General features: G+C 36.5%; 1 long non-coding RNA gene across 1 annotated transcript; it reads left to right on the top strand.

Annotated features, from left to right (window-relative positions):
- Window positions 1-3,929: 3,929 nt before the first annotated feature.
- On the top strand, window positions 3,930-5,632 carry LOC117965158 (uncharacterized). The gene is made up of 3 exons (XR_004661313.2): window positions 3,930-4,218; window positions 4,596-4,673; window positions 5,561-5,632. It is a non-coding gene; the product is annotated as an uncharacterized LOC117965158 (long non-coding RNA).
- Window positions 5,633-5,847: the final 215 nt, after the last annotated feature.

Here is a 5,847-nt window from a genome sequence, read left to right as displayed (position 1 = left end):
GACCAAAAATATTGTTCCATTCCAGTGACCTTTATTAAGAAACAATTTAGCAGCACACCAGTAATATCATAAAGGCAGCACTGGTTTCAATGAGGAGTCAGTTTACAAGATTGCGTTATACTGCAAAAATGACCATTAAAAAACAAAACTGCATTTGGATGTTGGATCAAAAAATGGAGGTTTACTATTATATATTTACAAGTGTTAATTTAAGAGTGAGATAGAGTTGAGTTTTGTATTATCTATGTACAGGGGTGAAATTCTCAACAAAAAAGTGCAGGTACTCATCTGTGTAGCCAGGTGTAAACATTTAAAAAAAGGAGAAAATCTGAGTGCCAATGAATAAATATTTCTAAAATGTATAGATATTGGTGCACAATACATTTGTGAATACAAAATAAGCCTTAAAAAATAACTGATAGCATATAACCAATTCACCAAAGCTGAAAATACTGAAAGCTTTGTACCCTCTGCGTGTATCACTCAGCCATGTACTGTAATATAACGCTTAAATATTAGATATTCTACAATAGGGGTGTTATTATATAAAATAAACTGTGCTATAAAAAAAGTCATAGATAAAGGTTTAAGTCAAGCAATGCACAATCTGGTCTGAAATACACATCTCTTCTTTAATGTAACAAGCACTACTCTAAAAAATAGAACATATATCTGTCATTTCTTTTTTTTTTTTTACTTATTACAAGTATATATTCTGTGTGCTGTTCTGTTGTGTTGCTGTCAAGATTAATTACCATTAATTTATTCCAGAAAGGGCTGAACAAGAGGACATGTGATTAAATGATGTCAGTGTTACACATACTGTACATTCGGTTGACGAAGTGAAATGAAGATTGGCAGTCATCGAATGCTTTCAGATATACAAACGCAAATATGTTTGTATATATTTCAGACTCGTAAAGAAAAAGTTCCAGCTAGACCAGTATCGTATGATGAATTACTAACTGCCATTTATTTTTTCTCTCGCGGAATGTTCAGTCAACTTCTGAATCATAAACCAGCTGGATTTATAAAGAGTTTAGCACAACAGAACTTTACGTAGCCAGCGTGGACACAAGCATGACTTGAGTTTTTATCTTCATGGGAGTAACATTAAAAAAAAACTCAGTAACGTATGTAGAGGTTTCATTCTGCTCAGAACAATTATTTTACTAAAAGCTGTACCGAGAATAGAGAATGCTGTGCAATATTTTGACATGCTTCATGGTGAAACTTTATTTATAATGGAGGTTATAAGGATTTACTAATGTAAGACATTAAGCATTGCTCTTTTCAGTTAAAAAATGTTTTTTTGTTTTAAATTATGTTTTTATTCATTTCAAAAACAATAATATATATATATACACTTTTAATAAGTAAAAAAAAGAAATGACAGATATATGTTCTATTTTTTAGAGTAGTGTTTGTTACATTAAAGATGAGACGTGTATTTCAGACCAGATTGTGCATTGCTTGACTTAGACCTTTTTCTATGACTTTTTTATAGCACAGTTTATTTTATATAATAACACCCCTATTTTAGAATATCTTGAAATCAGATTCTCTCTATACAGCAGTTACTGCACAGTGTAATAGTTCTCAATACAGTGTCACTTAAGGTTTAAGTGTTATATTACAGTACATGGCTGAGTGATACACGCAGAGGGTACAAAGCTTTCAGTATTTTCAGCTTTGGTGAATTGGTTATATATTATCAGTTATATTTTAAGGCTTATTTTGTATTCACAAATGTATTGTGCACCAATATCTATACATTTTAGAAATATTTATTCATTGGCACTCAGATTGTCTCCTTTTTTTAAATGTTTACACCTGGCTACGCAGATGAGTACCTGCACTTTTTTGTTGAGAATTTGACCCCTGTACATAGATAATACAAAACTCAACTCTATCTCACTCTTAAATTAACACTTGTAAATATATAATAGTAAATCTCCATTTTTTGATCCAACTTCCAAATGCAGTTTTGTTTTAATAGTCATTTTTGCAGTATAACGCAATCTTGTAAACTGACTCCTCATTGAAACCAGTGCTGCCTTTATGATATTACTGGTGTGCTGCTAAATTGTTTCTTAATAAAGGTCACTGAAATGGAACAATATTTTTGGTCCTTCATTGTGAGGTGTGCTGGGTGTATGTGTGCTCTTGACCTCCGTAATAAATGCAAAACTCTCCTGTGTGGTGTCGGCTTTACTTATTAAAATGTTGCTGATTTTGGCAGCTGGGTAACTAACCACCTGTTATATCTATCACTTGGATAATAATGAAAATCTTTGGTCTTATTGGTAATTCACACGCAACTTCATTTATGAGACAACTTGTGCTCTTGGGGAAATTTGAATAGAAGGTAGATATTTAACAAGAAGAGAAAGTTTAAACTTTCCAGAAAATTAAAAAAAGACAATGAAGGTGTTCCAGTATTCCTGTGTGCGTATGTAAACAGAGATATTTGGTTGCCAGAGCACTGCAGCAACAGCATTGACACATGAAACAGTACGCCTCTGCCTTCCAACAAGCAGGCGATACATCTTGCAGTGTAACTAGGAGCGGATCTTAGAACCCAGACAAGGTTGGGCCAGATGAGAGATCTCCAAAGTGCTGCAGGGTCTGGTAACACTTTAGATTAAGAGCCTCATTTACGAACATAAGAACATAAGAAAGTTTACAAATGAGAGGAGGCCATTCGGCCCATCTTGCACGTTTGGCTGTTAGTAGTTTATTGATCACAGAATCTCATCAAGCAGCTTCTTGAAGGATCCCAGGGTGTCAGCTTCAATAACATTACTGGAGAGTTGGTTCCAGACCCTCACAATTCTCTGTGTAAAAAAGTGGCTCTTATTTTCTGTTCTGAATGCCCCTTTATCTAATCTTCATTTGTGACCCCTGGTCCTTGTTTCTTTTTTCAGGTTGAAAAAGTCTCCGGGGTCGACATTGTCAATATCTTTTAGAATTTTGAATGCTTAAATCTGATCACGCGTAGTCTTCTTTGTTCAAGACTGAATAGATTCAATTATTTTAGCCTGTCTGCATACGACATGCCTTTTAAACCCGGGATAATTCTGGTTGCTCTTCTTTGCACTCTTTCTAGAACAGCAATATCCTTTTTGTAACGAGGTGACCAGAACTGAACACAATATTCTAGATGAGGTCTTACTAATGCATTGTAAAGTTTCAACATTACTTCCCTTGATTTAAATTGAACACTTTTCACAATATATCCGAGTAGTCACGGAATATTGGAGACGTCATGGAAGTGAAAGGTGGAGGCGGAACACAGAAGATTCCAAAATCGTTAGCCAGATGATTATATTTTCACTGAATAATTCTGACGACAAGGCAAACATGTCAGATTTGCTGTGCAGCAGTTGCAGTTATGAAAGATTATACCACCATACAACGTCACTATGATACTATGTACAAAGCAGCGCATTTAAAGAAGCTATGTCTGAACGAAAGGAAAGGACTTTTTGAACTTCAAGAAGCCATGGAAAGGGCAGCATTACCTTGGAAGAAACTAAGTGTGGTGGGATTACAACAAAGGGTGCACCATGACTGAGCAGAAGAGTGGATTGGCTAGCAGCAGAGTGCTGGAGAAAATTAAAGAAAGAAATGCATCAACAGGCATTATGTGGAAAATTTGCAGAATTAGAACACGTAATGAGCATTGTTATCATCCCCACACAATCTCACTCAAATCATTCACAAACTAATTGTTAAAATGACAAGAAGATAGCACATTACTCTGTAAGAGTTTTGTGTTGATTTAAAAATGTTATTTCTTCTTAGCAGAAAATAATAACATATTGGTTGATTTTTGGACTTTCAAATGCGAGTTCTAGAGGCATTCTGCAGGATAGTTTTGCCTTCTTTATGCAAGGCCAGGAGCCAAACTATAAAGCCTATTTCTTTGACTATGTGATGGTACTGCTTATTTGGCTATACAATTTGATATGATGAGGCTCATTCATCACTTGCTGAGGAGCCGATCCAGCCTACAAGAATTTCACCTGTGGTGATCTGATCAAACAAATGGGCAACTACTGAAACAATACCAGTGTGACGCAGATGGATTTGAATGGAGAACAAGATAAATACCCAGCAGTGCAAGGGTAATAATACTGAACCTTCTGCTAACAGCCACAATGAAGACTCTCTACATACTGGTCCTGTCTGCCGCTGTTCTGCTCATCGCTTCAGGTAATGCCTTCTTGAGGACTTGCATTTGGTGTCTCACTGTCTTGTCTGTGTGTTTCGTTCTATTGCTATGGGTCTAAACCTTGGTATCACTTGGAAAGTGATATTCAATGTATCTCTGATGAATAAATAATAACACAAAAACGTCTCCTTGAAAAGAATTAGATTATTTTGGTTTAAATATAACAAGCAAAGGAGATTGAATTGAAAAACATTTGCTACATTTGTCATGGTTTGGACTGTTGACTAGTATGCTGTATTATAGAAAGCAGTTAGCCAACAGAGAACCGTCTTCACTGTGCAACCTCGCTTCAGCTCTGTGTTGAAATTCACTTCTAGATAAACTCATATTCTCCTTTATACATTGTAATCCTTTTCAGATGCAAGAAGCATCGAGGATGGATCGGAAGATGAGGACAAGCTTGTGGACACGATGCTGGAGGATAAGAGAGAGCTTGGTAAGTTTGCCGATTTCATTTATTTATTTATTTATTTATCTGGTGGACACCTTTATCCAAGGCGACTTACAGGTGCTTCTGGGCAGTAAAGGGTTACATTGTAAGCTTAATATTTAAATACACTGTAGTTTACAGTCAGTGCAAATAATACCACTAAAATACAATTTAAGGTAGGATACAACAAGTTAAGATTACAACAAGTTATAGCTACAATGACACAGAGCAATAGAAATTCACTGACGGCAGCTCTGCTCCCCTGTCCTCCGAAACTGTAATGGAGGACTGACCTGTAGCTCAAAGAGTGCTGTTCTGATGGTCCCTCCTCCTTTACCCCTGGATTGGTTTTCTGTCTCTAGACTTGAGACTGACAGTCCTCACTGCCCTATTGGCTATACTCATTACAAATGTTTGTTTGTACCTGTTGCTCGGCACGGGCAAACTCGACATTTCAAACCGTTCATTGAATGTCCTTATTGAACTGCATTATATAAAACAAAAAATAAATAGATCATGTAACCACTGGAAGAACTGGAGACTTCACCTTATGTTGTGTTGACCTATCCCTGTTCATGGTTCAGTCTACTTACTTTAGAGGCAAGAAACATCCATAGGGCAGGGTTTCACAGCTACCAGGGTGTTTTACACAGCCAGTAGCCAGTAACACTCCAGTAGACACCCAGTATCCCTTCACTTAATCAACCTTACAATAGTAACTGCTATACAGCTTTCATTCAGCCCATTTGCAATATTTATCATGGTTTGGATGAGTAGCCAAAACATATTTATCTCGAGAAACGCTGCCACTGTGCAACCTCCCTTCAGCTCTATGTTGAAATTCACGTCTAGATAAACTAAGATTCTTCCTTGTACACTGCAACGCTTTATAGATACCAGAAACATCCAGGATGGATCTGAAGATGAGAACGAGCTTGTGGATGCGATGTTGGAGGTTAAGAGGGAGCTTGGTAAGTTTGTCAATTTCATTCGAACCCCTTTTTTTCTGAAACCAGTTACACTACTTTATAAAATGTGATTCATTGTTGAAGAACTTACAGATTTAGTGAAGTGCATTACAATGATTTATCTTACAGCGGCCCAGACTGATTTGGATGCAGACCTGAATGAGGAGAGCAAAGATTTGGGTGAGTTACCAAGAAAGGGAAGGATTCAGAGC

Source organism: Acipenser ruthenus, chromosome 32 (genome assembly GCF_902713425.1).
Source record: "Acipenser ruthenus chromosome 32, fAciRut3.2 maternal haplotype, whole genome shotgun sequence".
In the NCBI taxonomy this organism is placed as follows: domain Eukaryota; kingdom Metazoa; phylum Chordata; class Actinopteri; order Acipenseriformes; family Acipenseridae; genus Acipenser; species Acipenser ruthenus.
Note: the sequence above shows the minus strand (reverse complement) of the source record. Positions and strands in the feature narration are given on the sequence as shown.